Source organism: Seriola lalandi, unplaced genomic scaffold (assembly GCF_002814215.2).
Source record: "Seriola lalandi dorsalis isolate HSWRI2012SDOR001 ecotype SW California unplaced genomic scaffold, Sedor1 jcf7180002054972, whole genome shotgun sequence".
In the NCBI taxonomy this organism is placed as follows: Eukaryota; Metazoa; Chordata; class Actinopteri; order Carangiformes; family Carangidae; genus Seriola; species Seriola lalandi.
In genome coordinates, this window is record NW_019525660.1 from 2,561,933 (window position 1) to 2,584,357 (window position 22,425).

Below are 22,425 nucleotides of genomic sequence, written 5' to 3' on the forward strand. Positions count from 1 at the left end.
GGGGGGGGGGGGGGGGGGGGGGGCTGAAAATAGGACTTTTAAGGTCAAAGAAAAGATTAATGAGGACTCGGAGGCAAGAACAAAACCGAGACAGAGAGAGGAAGTATAATATGAGTAAAATATGGAGGGAGACCACTCTTTCTGTGAGTCTGTAATTGTGAAATCAGTCTCAATCATAACACTCATACATTCAGATTAGCCAGGACACACATGTTTAGTCTCTGTAGTTACGAGGAATCTGTAACAGTATATTATCAGCTGGACACACACATATGTTTTCTGATGAAAAAAGCCTCAGTTTGGATATTTTGTGAATAAAAAAAAAAATAGACTGTGAAATCTTCCCATTTACTTTGTGATTTTCGAGATATGACCAGAGAGGTTTCATTCCACATCACTGCGTATCCACTCATGGCCTGAGAACACCTGTTCACTGTTTCCCTTGGCCGTATTCATTTAATTATGTGGCCACATTGCTTTTTCCGGCTCTTGCTTTATTTAAAATGGGTCAATGCACGCTGCGGCTGGACTATATCAGTACAAGAGAGTCAAATCTCTTCCAAATTGGGTGTGGAGTGAACCCTGTTTGGGAACAGCCGGGCTATCTATCTCTGTCCCTCTGGACCTCCATCAGTAGATGTTTCCTTGAAAATCAGCCTTTGTTTAAACACTGAGGAGAAATAACTGGACAGTGTTATGCAGCCTCGAGGCATGAATGAAGCAGCTCCGGCTCTAATAACACCAAATATCACCTTTTTGAACCAGAGTATTTGCTGGGAATCCACTGTTTCCTGGCAGTTGTCTACAGAGAATGTAAATGTAAATCATTCAAAGAAATAAAGAACACTTCCTTCAACAAATTCACTTCTGTAATCCCAAATTTCAATGAACTAAATCACATCTCAAAATCAAAAATATACCTCGAAGACGGGGACAAGGCATTTCATGCTGCCCAATATACAGTATATCAACATGCCACATCCTGTGGGACAGTGAATGACACACACACACATACACACACAGACACACACACACACACACACACACACACACACAAAAATATACTGTATCTATACTGTACCATGTGTATCGATCTTAGTGTTGCTTGTTGCATTTTGTAGTATTTTTGGAAATTGTATTAATATATTGTATATTGTAATATTGTTTTTCTCAAACCATCTTGCCACCTTTAAATTGAATTGATCTGAATTGAATTGAATTTTCTGAAAACACCTGCTGACATTCAAGGCAGATCGAACACTGAAGATTCATTCAGCCATCAAACTCTTATCTCTCATCAAACAAACGCAATGCAAGAAATGTCAGTGATCAGCTCTTCAGTGATCAATTATTAAATCTTTTTAAAGAGCTTGTTTTTCAAACAGGCCCTGGTTACAGTCACTTTAATATGTCACAATAAGGAAATCAGATTTTTCTCTGCAACTTGACTTGACAACCCACCTGCTACTTGCAGACCAGTAGAAGGAATGAAATCAAAACTAAAACCATCACAGAACAATAAAACAAAAATATCTTCACGGTCCTTTAACCATTTGTGATGACTGAGGTATTATTCAACAGGTGGACACACTCGCTTCAAAGTACAACTCTGTGTCCTAAAAGATGCAACTCATTTCAACCCTATCTCCTAGATGATGAGGTTTCTATACAACTAAACTGTTACAGCAAATTTAGAATGAATGAAGCCTCACAGTTATTAACAGCAGCGGATTCACAAGGAGGTGGTTGAGGTGGAGACCAGGTATACAGACCACATGACATGCCGTCACACCGGAGACCAGAGTTTGCGTCCACGGTTTGTCAGGTGGTTAGTTTTAGGCAACAAAAGGTTGAGATTAGGGAAACTGTGAACTTAACCATTACCACAACTTAACCTTAACCAAGTGCTGCGATTGCCGAAACATAACTATAAAGAATATATAACCATTAAAAAGTTTTAATAACACTGTAGTTACTACAGGTGGATATTATACTGCCATATCAGATATTCTGACAGAAAACAAACACATTGCTCACTGATACGTTCACATAAAATTATGTCGCAATCATGTTTCCTACAAAACATATTTGCTGTGGCAGTTTTAGTTGTATATAAACGTCATTTCTAGGAGACAGGGTTGCTAATTTGCATGATCAAATATGTTTCATAAGACATGAAATGAGACCAGTGACCGAATTTAAAAAATGTTCCTATTGAACATATCTGCAAAATATTCTATGCCATCATATTTTCTCTCTCTACAATAACCACTCCCACAACTAGAGCATGAGTTTGTGGTTATGCTTAGGCAACTCAAAGCACTCGGTTAAGTTTAGGGAAATGTTGTTATACAGTGTTTCAATGCACAATCGGTGCTGGTCATGCTATGGCTTCCAACTCAACTTGAGGCATGACATGCATGGGATTTGTTTATGTTTTTAAAAAGTTAGCCAAAACCAAGATCCCTCTTTAACATGGTCATTTAGCAGCCTAAACTTAACAACACGTGGAAAGAACAACACCAATTTCGGTCTCTGGTGTCAGAGTCCTTTGCTTTGTAAACCTTCCTCACCGTCCCAACACTCCTCCATACGACTCTGGTGTAGTAAAAAATCAAGTTACATTTCATGAATTGGAAAAAAGGATTCGCCATTAAAAACAAATCATGCAGCAATTATATTTCCTTCAAAAGGTATTTGGCGAAGCGAGTTAGTAGACTGTAAATGTGAGTCCTGTGTAATGCAGCATTTCAGGCACGTACTACAGTAGTGGAGCAGTGCACATCAACACGTTGACAACAACTGCTGAGGAGGGGGAGAGCATTTCTAAATCCTGTATTGAGCCTTTGATGGCCGGAGACCAGAGGGAACAGATTAATTCATGCTGAAACTGATTGGAAAGGAGAGGAGTAATTTGCTCCAATCAGACCTGCTGTTGTTACAACAGCCTCCTGGGCTCTGCTGCGCCTTTCACAATTCTTCACTCTTTCCTCTCCCACTATCTGCCTGTCTTCACCTCTCCCCTTTTCCTCCTCTAGTCATTGCACCCTTCTATTTCTCTCCCTTCTCCTCGGTCCATACATCCACTCTCAGTCCCTCTGTTTCTTGCTGTCTGATGGACGCACAAAAATGCTCCATTATGATTTTTATATAGAGCCACATCTGCATCTGAATCTCTCTCCTATCCTTCTCCTGTTTCATTTATCTTACTATATCTTCCTTCATTATTCTCTTCGTTCATCTCTGTGTCAGTTTATTTCTTTTTTTCCCCCTAAATCTCAATCAGTTGATGCGCCCTAGGAAATCAAGCATCATTTAAACACAGAGGAGGATTGGCTGTCTCACTTGATGGTGCTATATGGCTTAGGGCTATGAATGAAACCACTGACCACATAATGACACTGAGGAATGCAATCCTCAAATAAAGCCTTTTCTATAAATTCACTTAAAGAGTACCTGACATGTATTTAGTGTTGGCGGACCCTATCTCTTTCTGCCTGTCTGTGTCAGTGCCTTTCTTTGCCCTTCTGTCTTTCCCTCTGTCTCTCGCCGTCTCGTGCCAAAAAAACTATTGCTGGAAACACTGTTTTGTAAAAAGCTATTTGTTTGTCTTTCTCTGCGCCATCCCTCTCTTTAGATGATTTATTTGACTGCATTGCAGCGCTCAGCTCCAGTTTCAGGCGGTTTGGCCAACGTAAACCTTGTCACAACTCTGAATTCCTGACTAGGCTACAGCTTCCAGGCAGAGCTACAGTGGATCAGCGCTGGATAAATACACGAGATAAGCTGCACCAGAGCCATGCATAGCACATGAGTTGGGCAAAGAGCTCCCGACCACAGATAATAATGCAGGGGGGGGGGTTCTTCATCTGACAGAGGACTGGGATCAGTAACTTGTAGTGGAGCCATAGTCAGTTTTTGCTTGGTTTCATGTCATTCAGTGTGTCTTAAAGTAACAGTCTGGTGATATTCTATATTTTTCTTATTGTCAACAAAGCCCAAGTAAAGCAAAACAAGCAATAAATTGATCCCACAAACAAGTATTGCATGTGTATCCAAAGCCTTATTCAGATTATTGCCATGGACACATAGAGCCACACTGTTGCACTTCTCCCTCTTTACAATGAACATGGGCAGTGTAGTTTACTTTGAATCCATATTGTGTGCGGCAGCCATAAATACTCTAGCACATCAAATCGGTAACAAAAAAATGTTCCCCCACACTTCCACTATTTACTCCTGTTTGAGTAACACTTGCTAAAAACTGCAGTTCCCGGACATGTTTGGAATTGACTGATGCTGACATGTTTTTAAACATCATTATGAACCAGTGAACATGAGCCTGACAGCCACAGACAGCGCAAGTCAAGAAGTGTTGAGACACAGACTAATGTGAAGTTGGTTTTGGTCTTTTCATGGGATTTGTTGACATTAATAACAAACAATATAGAACATTGCCTTATCCTTTATGGTTCCTTCATGTCAAAATAAAGGAATGTGTTGATGGAATATGTGTAGGTGCAGCAAGGCTGTATGCCATGCTACCTAAAGCCAGACTGCAACTTTTGCTGTCAATGTCATTTACAAAAGCAATATCTCTCAAGTTCAGCTTCAATAAGCCACTGTAAACTACTGGTCATAACAGACGAAATAATTTTATGCTAAGTGGATGATTGTGTTATTTCTTCATTCAAAAATTATATAGCTAGTCTTGCTTTAAAGCAAAGCAACAGCACAGAAACCACATATTTTAAGTCTTGCATTGCCAAACTCGCCCGTCAGCTGGGGAAACCTGATCATTTTTAAAAGTTGAAATAGTTGGCTGCAAAGAAGAACACCACTGTCTGATGTGATGGATCACACTATTTGATATCCTATTTCATTTTTCACACTTCAGACATTCCTGTGTACGAACCACACTGGTGGATATTTTACCAGGGGACCAAAATCACTTGTAGCTACATTATTGCATAACTATTCTCATTGAGAGTGTAAGAGTTCATGCTATGATGAATTAGACAGTTTGCTGCTCAAATTGCTGGCAGACACTAAAGAACAGGGATCACTGCGTCACTCTGACTCCATCTCATCAATTTGCTAAGCTGTAACCTGACAACTTTCATACTTATAAATACTATGTCACGTTGGCCTATTATTTAGCCTACAGACCACACAGTAACTGCATTTTTTTTTTTTGCAATGTTTTGCATGAGACTTTTGTAAAACAAATAGGTCCAATCTGCCCATTTCTCTTTATACTTATATTTACTGTGGTAGCAACGTATTAATTTTCTGTCAGATCCCGTCATCAATTGATAATACCTTGATTTTAACTTGTGGTGCAAGGCAACCTGGGTAACTGAGACTATGGAAAATCAGGGTGCTGGTCTAGCTTTTGTCTGTCCTTTACTCAGAATAAGCTTGTGTTTCTGTGAAAGCTGTTGAAAGCTGTTAAAATATTTCACATGAATGTGGATTGTATTGTTTTTATTCAGTGTTAACTCACATTAAGGAGAACCCCACTGGTTTTATACATCACAGTCTGTTGACAGGTCTTGGGGAGTACTACTACTGCAACATGTGAAAAAAGTTGTATAAAACTTTTTGTGGCTCCACAGAGAGCTGTGGGAAATCTGATTAACTGACTCTAGTGACATTTCGTTTGAAAACGAACAATGGAGTTAGAGAGGAGTGAGCTTCTCAGCAGACCTCCTCATTTCTGCTTGAGTCTAGCTGCTTGAAGGCTACATTACTGCAACTAGCAAAACACACCTAAATCTCAGACCGAACTGTTGGTTGGTTGGATTGTATTAGAGGTAATTTAGGCACCAGGTTTTGACAAGGAAGAATAATGCATGGAATGTGATATGCAATATCTCTGGGTTCTGTAGTATTGATTTTGATCCTTTTTTTTTTTTAAACTGTCTATCATGAGTCTATCATAAAGAGTGTGTAATGCCTGTGGTACATACCATTTTCCACCATTTTCTATGTACTGATCATCTTTATACCAGAAAATGCCAGTGGTCAGTATTTTCCAGCTTTTTCTTTATCCTGCGAGGCAAATATGCCAAACCCTGATGTGAACGATGGTTCTGGGCTCGTCCGAAGCTCCGCAGACAGCTCACAGCCCCTTGATCAGGGCTCAACCCGTGAAGCCATTTTTACATCAGAGGAACGAGGATTAGAGGGGAAATAGCAACCTGGGTCACTGGTGTATGTGTGTTGTGAATTGAAAGCATGCATGCACAGCTGATGCATACCTGATGTATGTGTGTGTGTGTGTGTGTGTGTGTGTGTGTGTGTGTGTGTGTGTGTGTGTGTGTGTGCGTGCGTGTTTGTGTGTGTGTGTGCGTGCGTGCGTGCGTGTGTGTGTGTGTGTGTGTGTGTGTGTGTGTGTGTGTGTGTGTGTGTGTGCCCACTGACTGTGCTGGGTCTGAGCCGGGCTGTAAGGCCTGAAAGCACCCACTCTGTGTTTTCCTACCCGTGTTTGATCAAGCTGACAGGAGACCATTGTTTAGGGCTGGCTGGTTAAATCTTTGTGACCGAGTGCTGTTTGGCAGAAAAATTGCATTTCTGAGAGTTAGATACACAAATGATGGCTTAGATCAGGTCTTTCAACATTTTTCATTCCACGACCTGAGCAAGACAAGTCACTGACCCCGTTAGCCAGAATAACAATAATAACACTGTTGTTATTCAGGGACCTACACCAAAGCGGTGCTTGTGATGCCTTTGACATATTTTAAGACTTCAGGAATAATGGAGACAAAAACCAAGACAGCACCGAGAGTAACAAAATCAAATATTCATATTTATATGCTGGTGCTTTTTTTATTTGATGTACTCTCAGTGATTAGGAGATGTACAAATCAAACAACCCAGTAACTCTGGCTTAAATACAGTAAGTAACGACTGTAGCAACATGTGATAAAATATGTCATAAAATCAGCTTATGAATTATATTTCTCTCCTCCATCTCACTGATAGAGACTTTTTTAAGCTGATTATTGGTATTAAATGTTTCAATTTTGCTTTGAACGAGAAAGATTTTTGCGTATAGTAGCCTATGTCTTTAATATCATCACCAGTCAGGTAAGTGTTTTGCCAAAGGGTACAGTATCAACAAGTAATAATTCAGGGGAAGAGGAACGGGTCGTTTTTTTCGTCACACAAAAGACGTTTCTATCGTCAATCTACAATCTCTGATTGAGTAAACTACAGTAAAACTGAAATACTAAACCAAACGATGAACACAGCAATGTCTATTTTTTGATAAATATGCTTGTTCCTTTCTGCAATACCACGCGTCACATTCATACATTTTCACACATATTTCTGCAGTTCACTGTTGGCTATAGCAAACAGTCTCACTGCATGAGCCTGGAACTAAATCCAAGGGCTCAATGGCACTTCAGCGCAGTTGTCAGCGGGAAGATGACATTAATCATTTTCTTCTCCCCATATTTTCCCACATTTAAGCCATTTATTAATCATTTCAATATCACATTTTTCGGATTTTAGTGTATTATTCATCTATGTAGAAATACTACTTTTTGATTATAAAAAGACACGTAACCACTGGATTCCATGTGATTAAATAGTTCCCAAGGGGTTGCGACGAAGCATACGTGGTGCTCCTCACGACTGTCTTCTGAAAGTTATAGTGCCACCCAGTGTGGTCAAACGCTGACTGTCACGTGCTGAAAAGCCACATAATTTATGTAGAGCGCCAGAAATTCTCATGGGAGCTGTCTTGGAGTTACTCATTTCTTCTAAGGGCCAGCTCCCATCCTGCTTGGGTTTAACAAGAGTGCGGTTCAGAATCTCTGTTCTCCCAGGGCAGTCCAGACTTTGGGAGTTGGCCAAAGAATATGTCTGTGTGAAGCACCACAGAGGCCAGAGTCAAGCGCAGGTTATAAGGGTTTGAAAATGTTGATAGGCCAGACTGATTTTCGGTGTGAAAAGTTTTGGTTCTGATAAAATAAAACACGAGACTAATTGTGTCACTTACAAACAAATGACAGATTAGCATGGATGCATGCACACACATTGCACAATAGGAGGATCTCCCCAGTCTGACAGTGTAATTATCTGTCTGTCTCTGGTGCTTGTAGCCAACATTCATTGCCCACACTGCAGAAACCACCTCTCCTCCACCACAATGGACAGAAGCACACAAGAGATAAAAACAGGCTGGAAATTCCTCAGGGGTCTCGTTCTTTCCCCCTTTTTCTATCTATTAAATATCTGTCAGTTGTGGATCGGAAACGGAAAAGCTGCCTAAATATAGATCCAAAAACAGATTTTTGTGATCATCGACTTCCAAAGATGTAGTGATTTTTGACATTGCGGCCTGCACAGAAAATTAAAACCATGTGGAGAGCCCAGACGCAGAGGAGGAGGAGGAGGAGGAAGAGAAGAGGGATGTAGCAGCCAAAAATGCTGAATTGTCATCTGTCTGCCTTTCCCTCATGCCACCAGACACCAGACGAGCTGACAAGGACGACCAACCCCAGCAGAGATGAGTCAGTGCTGTGGTGGAAACATCGGGATGTTGACTTTCTTTTTAACCTTTATTTATTCAGGGAAAGCTTGCTGAACATGCAGCCTGTTTTCAAGCTCCGTATCACACCACCACAACCGCAGGCCTCCTCCTTCAGCAACTGTTCAGCTCCACTGAAGCTGCTGGGGGTTACCTGTCCAGCTCATCTCAGTGTGACAGTGTTAAATAAAGTGAGAGCATTACTAATTCGCTCCTGAACCTGATTCCATAGCTAGTATGACATTGGCGTTCTTCCAGGTACAAACCACAGGGGAAGGCTTTACTGTGCAAGAACAATGGTGTTAAGCTGGCACTCATAAAGCATATTGAAGGTGCTACTTGTAACATTTTTGTTTCTCAAAATTAAGACCACCTTTCCCATAAACCCTGTTGCTTCCTGTGGCATGTGAATGTGTTCTGAAATGTAAGAAGAGCCAGTAACAACCCCTGATAACAGCAGCAACCTGCTCCATGAGTTTTTAACTGTCAATTTGAATAATGACAGTAGTGTGATTCATGCCCAGTAAAACAATTCCTATTTTATGCCTTACACCGATTTCACTTTGGGTGTGAAGAAACCCAGCAGCTTCTCTGCAACTTCTCTGCACTGTAGGGGTTGATACAAGCTGGCAATCATTTCCATTTCCAATCTATCTCTATCTCTATCTCTCTTTCTCTCTCTCTTTCTCTGAACAAGGGTAAACAAAAGTGACTGCTTTCTGGTTACAACTTTTTACTTTTCTGATTGCTCATCAAAGGTGGATGATCATTATTATCGATGGCCATTATCAGAGGCAAACTCCACACATAAAGATGGGGCTGGCAGTAGCAGCACCGCAGCAGTTCAGTGAGTTAGTAGTCATACACAGGTGAGGTGGTGCGAGAGATCCATCTACACATTCTACACACGGAACAGGCCAAAACCACCCTCAGGCCAGCGGGAAAAGTCCCGGTCCTTTGCCACTCACCCCCAACCTGTTTAATTATCTAGAGGGCCCATGTATTTCATCCGGTGCTTATTCATCCTGGTTACTCCAATCCTTACATTTGCTTGCAATTTAACTCCCAAGTGTCAGGAGTCTTCAGCTACACTAGGTGCTGGCAATGTCCCTCTGACAGTATGTATAAATATCTCAACAACTATTGGCTGCATTACTGTGAACTTTTGCACAGACATTCAGAGAATGAATCTGAATGACTTAGGTGATAACATGGTGATTTTTCAGCAGGTCAAACTTTCCACTTAAACCATTGAAATATCTCAACATCTCCTATATGTACTAGATAGATTGCTACACAATTGTTGATGCTGTGTTCCAAGAACTCAGCAAGTACTTTGTGAGTAGATCGGTATCATAACCTGATAGAAACAGTGGCAAAACTATAAAAAATGAGACCCAAGTTGTAAGTCCTTTAAAGATTCATTGTGTTACCCTGGAAACAAGAACACATTATTTTCTGACATTAGGGGTGTGGGATATGACATATTAGATCGTAAACAATTAAAATCTTCATATTCACCGTGAAGTATCATGAGAGTTGCTATTGTTGCACTTCTACAGCACATACACACATCCACAATAAACTGCAGGCCAGTACAGCTCACTTGTACTGAAAAGGAGTGGTTTTATTAGTTAACAGAAGTGCTGTCAACCAACCCTCCTCACTCTCTTCCAGGTCATAGCAGGTCTGATAAATCACACAGTATGTCAATCCACTTTGACATTCTCCCCCTCCCTCTTTTAACCTCATACAGCCCGCTGGCCCGTGCTTGGGCCGTTAAAGGCAGGCTGTACCTCATTTTGCACTAACCATAAGACATAAATATGATTTATTAATATCTACCAGCATTGTGTATCAGTGGAGCATGGTGACTGCCTACCGTTTAGAAGTGTAGAACTCCGATTCTCTCTCCATTCCTCCATTATTTATATTCCTTTAGTCCTTACAGGCCCACCAATCACAAAAATCAAAAGGGTTCCTCATAAAAGTATTCCAGGTTATGAATATCGTCCTGGGAAGTCCAAAGCAGACAACCGAGCGATTACTTATCTGCCAGGTCTTCCCTCATTTCTCTCTCTCTCTCTCTCAGTCCAGCTCCTTCTGGCTGTGAGTGGGTTTGCTATTGTTTGTTAGCTTTCTGGCTACAAAATGGAGGTCTCCCAGTAAATATCAGATCAGATTTCACTTCAGGAGCATTCATGTATTATCCGTGTTCAGGGGGGTCGGGGGAAGACAACTAATGTAACCGATCTTAAGAGTAATGACATGTTCTTTTCCTTTGTTTTTCCCCAGCTTTCTTCTTTTTCTTCTTCTTGTGTCTACTGGTGGGTTACAAACCAATGTTAGAGGAGCATGCCGCCACCTATTGTACAGGAGTATGTAACATTTCTTTTTGAGTGACTCTAGCTTGTAGATAGAAGTCTCCCCTGACCATTCAGAGTAAACTAGGGGGGTGGGAATTTCAGAGCTAAGCCCAATAGGCTGTGGGAGGATCAGCTATGTTTTGAATGGTTCCAAAAGGTTTCTTCATTAAAATGCTTCAGTATGTTTTCTGTTATTTCATATTAAAGAATTAAAGCACATTTCTCCCAGTTTTCCATTTAGAGAGGTTTATGGGCGCCAGTCAAAAAATGTATGCTACTATAAAGGCCCATTAATGAAATTACTACAAATTGCAGTAGGAACACAGAACAGAGTAAAATGATGAGATTAGTATGCAATATAATTTGCATTTTATTAAATTATAAAATTAGACCCAAGTTGTAATAAAGTTCTCTAAAGATTAATTTTGTTACCCTGGAAACGAGAACACATCACTTTCTGACATAATGTACGTGCACATGCTACAGAATTTCTACTTTCTTTTTTCTTTCTTTGCTTCAATGATGTCATCATGGGAATGTCCATGTGGCTGCAGATATGTCTGTGTGTGTGTTTTATGAGTCCATGTGTGTACATAAATTCTCACGTTTCTCAGCATTACCCAAGATGATGCCCATAGCCTGATTAAAGGACAGCCGATACCCTGACATCAGTGGTTGCCATGGTAGTTAATTGGCAAAAATTACCCAGAGTGTGGCGGTCATTTCCTTGTTAAGTGCTTTGGGAGTTCACAGAGGCTAACGTTACCCCAATTGCATGAAGTGTCCTCAGTCAAGTCCTAAGATTACTGGGACTGCCGCCACAGGCTGGGAAGGATAAAAAAAAAAGAGGTTTTCATTTTTCTCTCTTTTGATTTGTTTCTTTTGTCCCTCTTTGTGGGTTCCCCTCTCAATTTTGATTGTCTTTTCACTGCATTGTCTCTCTGAATAAGACTACATTTAATCTCATTGTTTCTCTAAATATCTGTAATGTGTGTGATTCAGGATTTGAACACAGTAAATCTCTTCCTTCTATCACAAGAGATATCGTCTTCTCAAACAATGCTCATCTCTCCCTCTGTATTTAACGTCATCTTCATGTCTCCCGCTTATCCTCTCCTTTGTCTCTCTTTCAACTCCTTGTCCATCTCTCAATAAGTTTCTTTCTCTAACTTTCTCCCTGAATCTTTCTCCTTTCTCCCTCCACCCCCTCCACCCCTCTATGTTTTTGTCTCCCTGATTTGAGCTACATGAGGCCTCTGCAAGAGGAGAAGGGGGGTGGGGGTGTGGTGGAGTGCAGAAGAAGAGTCAGGTGAGGAAGCAAGGGAGGAAGAAGTCAGCAGAGATGAAGCCAGAGCTGTAAGAGAAATCAGGGGAAGGAAGGGTGAGAGAATAGACTACAATAGAATAGAGAAGTGAGAAGCTATTAGAGGATGGAAGAAGTGGGGGAGAAAGTTATCATGGAGGTGGAGGTGAGTGGGGGAGGAAAGGGGAGAGTAGGGTGAGCAAGAGAAAGAAGGGCAGGACTATAAAAGGTGAAAAAAGCGAGAAAGGTCAAATCTGTTGTAAATGTTGGCACTTTGTCAAAAACTCAGGCCAACAGATTATCTTCCCCAAGACAGAATATTTAAGACTTTGTGCAGTATTAAAAATATGTGAAAAATGACATGGTTGTCATAACATTTGTACAGGAAAATGTGTTTAAGAATGATGGCCCCTCTGCCAGCCTCTCCCAGAGTAAGATTTAATGTGCACTGATGTCTGGATGACTAATGATGTTTCCATCGTAGCTAAAATTATAGAAAGAAAAAGCTGCTGTTTTTTTTTTAATATTTAAAAAAAAAACAGCAGCTTTTTCTTTTTTTTTCATTTTCTGGCTCCCTTTCAAACCTTTATCAACAGCCTGCATCGCTCTGTCTGAATGTAGAGATGGGAGGCTTTCACTCGCACAAACACACAAATGAGGCTAAGACCTCCACAATGCAGGCAAACAAATGAAAACACACATGCAGAAAACATATTTCAGCCTACACTCAGACGTCATCATACACACACACACACACACACACACACACACACACATGCTCTCAGCTTGTAGACATGGGGTTGTGTCTAATTCTTTCTGTGTTGAGTGATACAGACCACATAGGAAGGGAATGTTTCTGTTTTACATCCATTTCAAATAATGAAAAGTCAAACTGAAAGCCCACACACACCACCTGCTAACGCACATACACACTGTTCTCTTCTCTGTGTACACGCCTTCACATGTATAGTACACGCACAAACACACATCCTGCACTCTCATCTGATTTTATCATGTTTTGCCTATTCTGTTGTTTTATGCTTTTTGTTGTATGGTTTATATCAGTGGAATCTATTTTTCTGGGTTTCATTATTGTTCCAGGTGTAGGTACTGTAGCTTTATTCCCAGCATTGTACACAACATGCTGTATTGTCTGGGACACATGATCAACGTGACTTGTTTTATGATGCTTTGAAGAAAACTTGAATGAAGTATATCCATCTGTTCTGTCAACGACTGTCACTGCCACTAGATGTCGCACTTAGACACACTAGCATTGCTATGATGTGCTCCGCATCAATGCTAGCAGTAAGCCAGCTAGCGATAGCGGCATTTGCCAGGCACATTCATAATATTGGTAACAGCAACTTAGCTCACTGTATAATTGCCTCATGTAGTCTGTCACTAATGAAAACAGACATGTATCATTATGTAGCCATCAAGTTAATTTTACACATCCAGGAGAAGAAAAGCCAGTTCAGAGTCAAGCTGGAGCCTTTTAGCACCCCCTAGTGTTAAGGTTGGTTTCACCTGAGCCCTGCATACTGCACTGTGCCATCTCGCATGTGGGAGCTCCTTGTGTCTTTATAAACATAAGGAAGGCCAGCGGTTTAACTGGAGGAACACGTATGCACAACATTCACCAACATGCTTAACTGACAGTAATTTATGCTGATGACTATCTTTATGTATTATGTAAAAAGGGTAGGTGCAATAAGCTAAGGCTTCAGCCTACACCTTTTCATTCCTGTTTTGTTTCTGGTTTATCTTTTGCTTTAGTGCTTAAAAAAAGCATTAACTTAATGTTTATTTGTTTATTTGTTGTCTATCAGGGTGTTTGAGTTTTATAAGTTGGAAAATGACCAAAATAAACTAAACTAAACTATTATGATATTTTATTCAAAAGTCATTATGACACCAAGGGTCTGTAACGTGTCTCTCAAATTGTAGACCCACTCAGTCACGTTTATTTTCATTAACCATAATCACAATTGAAATCTCAAAAGGCTTCACAAGGTCCAAATTATGAGAAAATAAATAAAAATGACAACTTCTAAAGGACCTGAAACTGGCCTAAATCCTTGATAAATAAAAAGTCCAAAAGAGGCTTGCTTATGTTGGAATGGATAAACAAGACTGGCACTGCCCGGATGCAGTTCTTTGTTTCTAAACAGTTGTGCACTTTGATTTCAGTCATCTTTAAAGAAGTAGTCAGGAACTTATTATTTTGAGCTCAAAACAAAGCTTGATCCAAGAGTTGTGAAACTAAATGACTCTACTGAGCCTCTATCGGTCCAGTACTTACCTCAATATCCAACTCAGCTCATAACCATCTTTTCATAAAGCATATTCAAGATGATAGGTTACAAAAAAATCACTGATGAAGGGTTGTCAGCCACTGATGTTCACCAGAAACCTCCATAAACTGTGCAAAACATCGCCAGAATTATTAATATTGGTACCTTGCCCTGCAGTTTACAATCTGATTGGCGGTGTTACACATAACAAAGTGAGACATGTGAGCCAAAGAAAGAAATACATCAGGACAAACTGTGACGTTCACTATTTGAAAAACAACATTATTAGGGACTTTTACAGGCAAATACATCTAGGAAAATTAAAGCTGAGAACAGAGAAATGCAGTCACATAGAGGAAAGGGATGCAAAAGAGAAATCATTTAATGCTGTAACAGGGAGGTGATGAGATGAAATAGCCAGACACGGAACAGGATTTCTGCTCCATTTATCAAATATCTGATATCTCCTACGGGGAGTTTCCTGACCACCCAGCCAATGGTTACTCTATCACTCTTAGATATAAGAGAGTATGTTTACATCGGCACCTCAGCAACTATCTGGAAAATCAAAGGACGGATCATGTTCTTGACACAACAACCAACATATTTAGAGATGTTACAGCTGCCCGGCGTCTCCCTCTCTGGGTCAGGTGGTGGTGAACATGCTGGCATTAAAAATTCCAGTAACTCCACTTATCACTTGGAATCAGACTGTAATTGCTCACTTTGCTTGTGGTAGGTCTAGTTGAGAGGTTAACTGAGGCCACATACTTTAGTCTGGAAATGGATGGAAACCTTTACCACTCTATAGAGATGCTCTAAATCTACACTTAGAGACCAACATATATTTAAAATTACACCCATCCTGTCATCTTAAAAATAGAAGCAGGGCACATCAGTCTGAGATGATGATAACCTTTACTGCAAACAAAAATCTGAGGCTCTCAAGGTTCACAAGGGATCAAGCAAACCAGAACAAAAGACAATTTTGTCAAAAAAAGTAAACCTTTCGCTTCTCTTGTTCCTTAGTTACAAATTAATCACTGACTACTCTGGTTGGTAAATTGAGCCTGAATTTCCTGGGAAAGGTTTTGGGGATCACAAGCTGTTTGCTTCACAAGGCATTGTGGGATATCAGGTATCACAGGACTGATGTAAAAACGCAAAAAGGGGAGGGGGCTTAACAAGAGTGTGAATATCACATGAAAAGTCTGTCATGATTTGCCAAAAATGAAATGAGAGAAAACTGTCTGTCGAGGAGAAAAACCTTATTGTTGTTTATGGGACCCTCTTTGGTTTGTCCCTCGTCTCCAAGATTACAACCAAAATGAAGCGCTGCTTGTCACAGAGGATGGAGAAAGTGATAGTTCTGTTTGTGCAATGTTTGACACGCCCATAGCGACATGTAAATAGGGGTGGAGTCAATGTTGATTTGTTCTCTCTGAGTCTTAACTGTTACAAATTCTGCAAGGAAACAGACAAGGAGGGGCCAAACAGACATGTAAAATTAACATTTGATTGGAAAATACCCTCGAGTTAATGTGCAGTAAGGCAAGTGTGAAAGCAAATGCCTGTATAAGAAAAAAGGAAGAGAGAGAGAAAGCATGTCTATTAAAAGAAAGGAGGAACAAAATGACTGATTACACGGAAATGGAATCAGAGAATGTGTTTTTGTTTATGTGTTTGCGGATGAAAAACATGTAAATGCATGACTGTGTGTGCATATCTTGAAAATAGAGCCAGTGAAACATGAAATGATTAAATGTATGAGCAGCTGCATAAACAACAAAACCTGCCCCACATGTATATTCAAATTACATCCACAATCACCAGTTACATGCTTTTTTTTCTGTTTTCCTGTTTCATTTACTTTTTCCTTTCTGTTTTGATCAGGTGTGACTGATCACCACCATCAAAGAAAGAATAAGACCTGTTCCAGATATTGTTGCTTGACAGATGTAGAGCAACAGGAATGAATGTAACATGCAAGCTGTGTTACATTAATCTGGGCATTTCCTTTATTTTGCCTTTTACCTTCCTCTCAATTTATCTACATGTCTGCATATAGATATATTTCTGCTGTGCATGTGTGCCTTTGTAGGTTATGTCATACTTAGGTTTGACAAAAACACAAATACACACAAATAAAGAATACAAGTCAAAAAGAAAAATCAACCCTAGGAGCCACACTCAAAAGGTAAAATCTCTGGTTTCATTGCTTTCCACTGATTATCACCATCAAAGAAAAAATAACAGATTACACCCAGATGTAAGCACTCAGAGTTAAAGAGGCGGGATGAATACAACAGATTTTGACCAGATTTACTCCCAATTAGAGAAACACAAATAACATATATCCAAGTGTATGACATCATTTTTCCTTGGAGGCTCTGCTAATCCAAAAATGTATCGCCGGGGGTAACATTTAGTCTAATTAGTTAGGGAAATCTCACAGACCAAGTTCATGCTTTGTCAGAGTTGAGGTAATATAAACAAATGGCTCATGAAGTGCTCTTCATTAAAATTCACATTATGAACTAGTTTAATTGCACGGCTGCCAGCACTGCCACAACAACAGTTACTCTGAAGTCTAACGAAGCAGCAGGAATAAACAAGCTGGTGAAAGAGAATAAATTAATTTAGTAAAGAACATGAAATACCATGAAAACCTGATCAAAGCAGCCAAACTAAAGCAGCATGACTAGGTGAAACATGGTGAATGTGAAAATGAAAAAGTGTGACGTATAAATAAGGTGACCACATATGTGCACCAAGTCCTGTACATGAGCAGCAACAATATCAAAAAATGGTAACATCAACAATGCAGTGAAGTTAACAATTTAAAAAGATATTTAATATGATGGTAAAAAAAAGCAAAGACATTTTGTTATTTACACATAAAAAAATATTCAATGAAGACACAGAATCACAGACTTCAAAAGAGTTTTAAAACTTATGCAAATGCTGAATTAAAGATCAATTCACTTTCAATGACTGAAAAAGTTACTGCAAAGCAAATTTAAGAGCCTGGTATCACCAAATGGTGTAGGCTATGAAAACACATCAATTTCTTAAGTCCTTTCACTTGTTATCAACACACATTTTTTTGCATTTCGCATGCCATTTCACACTATGTAATTTCTCGACTGACTAACCCCTCACCCTAAGCCTAAATGAAACAGCGTTTCAATAACGTGACAATAACATGAAAAGCTTAAAATACGTAGACATCAAAATGTCGTGACAAGTGATGTGTTATTTAGTCTATATAAAATACCAGGATATCATGTAGAAGCTAAATACAGAAAGAAAGTCAAAGAAAGGAGGGAAGAAAAATAAATGAGAAGAAAGATTAAATAGGCCGCAGAGAAGAAATATGATTACAATGGCAACAAAATCAGTCAGCTGATTAATAAAATCATGAAACATAGCCCAGTACAATAGAGAAAACTTGAGTGAATGACCTTTGACCCCACATTCTAATGGGGACTACCACAGCAGCATAAGCCATAAAAAGCCTCACACTGCAGCCTGTAAACTTTGCATATAAGTATTTTGTTAAAAACATTAAATTTAAATCACCCCATTTCAGGGGCTGAGCCAGACATTGTGAACATTTGGGGCTTAGCCCCAACTTCAGTCTATATTCAGGGGACATGCTTCACGGGGGAACTTTTTTCCCCATTCACAGCAGCTACATGCACTATTTACTGTATGAAGCCATTTGTACGTCATTTGGGGAAAACATGATTAAAAAAATTCATCAAGAGCCTGCATCATAGAGGTAAAACTCGTCACAACACCGGATTTCTCGAAAGAAAAGTCAACTTTGGAACTGTCGATGTGGGGAAAACGGATATAGACCAGTGATAATTGAGCAGACAGGAAGTATTTGACAGACGTTTCAGAATCCACCGGGTGCGACTCTTTCACTCCCTCACCGCAGTGTCAAAAACAACCTCATCACGTCTCAGCAACGCGCATAGCAACCATCTACCTGCTCCTCCACAATAACATTTTAGACGCCCGGTGAAATGGATCGTTGTCACAGTTGGAGGAAGAGAAAAGGTGGAGCAGAGAGGGAGAGAATAAAAAAAGATAAAGTCCCTTGCCCCAGACACAACCAACTGCTGCAAAACAAGCAACATGTTTTCCAGGAAGGAACCAGGTCAGTCAAAAACACTAGCTCAAACCCACACATTACACAGTGGACCTTTTGCTATGGTTGTGGGGACACATATGTGTTTGAAACCATCAATATGAGGTTATTTTGGTCAGTCGTGACAGCTCCAAAAGGCTTTTTGAAGGGCACCTGCAGTGACTGAGGCCAGTGTCAGGATGAGTCTCTACGACGTGAATGAAACTGAAAGTAACGTCCTTTGTAAAGGTTGAAACGTGAAGAGTGAAGTACACGCACCAAGCAGCAGGCACATAAAAAAATTTCTCCAGGAATTTTCGAATACTTAATGTTATGCTCCACTGGGGCAATCGTCCGTAATTGTGTCATCAGTTCAGCTGTTTCTTGTTCAACTTTCTGCACGACATAAAAATATGTTCAAATGAGCGCAGCCTAGTCACCTGCTTCTTACAGTGTGTTTTGTCTGTATGCTAATCAGGCTGCGCGGACTCCGTGACGGGATTGGTCGAAGCAGAGAGGAAGAGCCTCCGACTCCACGGCCGGCTTCTCCTATTGGTGCGGCAATGATCTTGTGAGTCCTATCCACAGCTGTAGCCGTTCAAGCATTCAGAGGAAAAGAGCTTAAGAAACCGGCCAGCACATCATTAGTGGCGGCTGACATGATAGGCAGCGCGCCTCTTTAGCGCCTTTGTCAACATTTGTGTGTAATTTGTGATTTGGTTTGAGATGCTGGTAGTGATTGTTGGGGACTGGGTTAGTTTTAAAATTCTGATTGTGCATCACACCCTTAGAAAAAGACTGTTGGACACATTAGGAACAGGGGTGCTGCTTGTGTTTTGGGGTTGGTTAGAATCGCACAGTTGGGCTCTTTGTTGGCTTCTGTTCCCCCGCTTTAGTTATCCTCTCACCTGTTTGTATTTTTGTTTCCTTATTTAGCATCCGGGTTATGCAATAAATTTGATTTACGAATAACACCTGGTTTTATGTTGTTTCCCTTTTCCCCTAGCTGTGTCGTAACATAAAGACTGCCAACATATGGTGACTGGGAGGACAATACACCATGATTTCTTTGTATATAGAAACCAACATGGCAGCAACTGAAACCTGGCTCTGTGAGCAGTCCACGATCCGTAAGTGAAATAATCGGTGAGTAAAATTACCCGGGCTGTTATGTCTTCTTTGTTTGCAGAAATCAACTGCCTGGTACTGGATGTGAGTCCCACAGCGTCTGAGGTTTTTCTTTCCCAGGAAAGTGGTTCCACAAAGGGTTTATATCTTGATGCTTCATGTGAACAGTGCAACATCTACTGGCCTGAATGCAAAATGGGCAAATACAATTGTTTGTAAGTTACAAATTGAATGTAAGTATAAGGTAAAGAATGGTTGTGTCTTATATTCCAAGCATAGATTTATATACTGTCAAAGCAAATCAAAATGTTTTGTATGCATGGAATGTGTCAATATCAGTTAAGCTCAATGTCTTAGTTTTAACTTAAGTGTTGGCAAAATACATGGAGCTTTAGTTTTAAATGTCAGTGTTGGTGGCTGTGCTGTAAAAATGCAATATAAGATGTGGCCAGGACTTTAGTTTAAAATGTTCAAAAAATGAATCAACACTATCAGCAGTGTGTGAAGGAGACGCAGTGATGTCATGATCTCCATCTGTTGTATTTCAGTTATCTACTGAAATGACCTGTCCTGTGTTGTAATACCACTTTGTGACACTAGACGCTGTGTGAGTCAGTGGCGCGTCAAGTCTTCCCTCAGTCCCACGAAGAACAACTTCCGGCAGCACTTGAAGTTAGCATCACAGAAACACAGGAATGGCTGAACCTCCTAAAAGGCGATATGTATGTGTATCCCGCAGGACCGCTCCCGACAAGAAACCACGTTCAACGGCGAAGAAAAGAAGCAACACGAGTAACTCTCGATGTGGTTTTCCACCGCCGGAGACAGCTCCTGAGAGTAAAGAGATGCGGTTTGATGCCGAGCTCGCAACTTTCCTGTTAGCCCGGTGAGTAGCATCATTGTTGGCTTTTTAGCTAAAAGTATAATCAGTGCAACGACTGACAAACCGTACCGACAAACATTTCAGGTGGTGATATTGATGTTGTGACTGACGTTTTAGCGGTTACTAGAATCTGTCTGTTCCTCTCGGCTGTTGTACAGCTAGTGACGTCAGTAACTTTAGGCTCATTTTGTAACTGATGACTGTAACTTGAGATTGTATGGACCCAGTAGACCGAGTGAATACACGTCGATACACGTGTATTTACTTTTGCATATTCATATCTATCCGCACAATTTATTATATATATATATATATATATATATATATATATATACACACACACACACACACACACACACACACACAACAGACCTAACATGTTTGAATGTAAAGAACTTGTATGATTTAAATGAATTGTCCTATCACATATTTGTCTTTATCAGGACCAGAATTCCAGTCTAAACATCACCAATGTTGGTCCAGCACCTGCCTTTCCTTCTGCATCTGGCCTCATCAATCAACAACCATCCCTGCACATAACAGATATTGTCTATACTCTGACCTATTGCACAGCTGGCCCAGCAGGAGTTTTGTCATTCTAGAACACTTTTGTATATGGTTGCGTAGTATCGTTTTCATTGTTGTTGTTGTTTTTTTATAAAAATCTATTTATATTTAAGTATTGCAGTATTAAGTTTTTTTTAATTTATTTATTATGAATATGCTAATTTGATACTACACCAAGCCACATATCTTGTAAGTGAAAACTTACCTGACAATAAACCTTATTTTCTGAGTCTGCTTTTGTGATGATGTCATCATCCCTTCCTCATGCTGCTATAGAGCCTGCCCATGTGTCCTGCAGTATCCCCTTGCCTTCATAAATCTGCAAGTGTATGGAGGTTACAAGTAGAATTCAGATCCTATTTTTACACCTGAATTTAAATTCTACTTGTTACCTCAGTGTCACACACCTTTGAATTTTGAACAACAAATTTTAGTTTTGTGCTTTGCATGTGTTCAGACATTGACAGAAGCTTTAACTCTTCCAGTGTCATCCATTTCCATTGGAATAATATATTTATATGTGGCTTGAATATTATAATTAAAATACTTGTTGGGAAACTTGCTGTCTATGGTTTGTTGTGAAGGAACTCATTGTGACGTAATGAGGAACTACTTAATGACTTTACTGCCAAAAGCTACACAAGTCTAAAAACAACCACAAAATGCTGATGGATTTCACTCTAGTTTACAATGCAGGTCTATTGTAATGTGTTGCAACTTACCCTCAATAATACACTGAACAAGTTTTGCATCTGTAAAAAGAAAATCAAGACTTTGTGAATAAAACTGAAACCAGTGGTGATGTAACACACAAAGTGCTTTGTGTATTAGTGAGCAGATGTTTTTAAAAGCAAAACTGTTGTTGACTGTAGCTACATGTATCTAGGCTCAAATTAGGGTCTAAATGATTTTGAGCTTGTAAAGTGATGTTCACAAATAATTCCAAGGTTTGTAGTTGTAAATCAACCTTTGTAAACCTGTAAAATAAATCTGGGTGAGAAATTCAAGTTTGTGTATGTGAAACAATTGCACTTGTGTCAAAGAGATTTGTATTTGTTGAAAGTCTGAATCAAAACTCAACAAATGATCACTGTTGAGGTTAAAGAGTTTTGATTCACACTGTCTTAACAAATACAAATGTCTTTGCCACAAGCACAATTTGTTTTCACATGCACAAAGTTGAATTTTTCATTCAGAT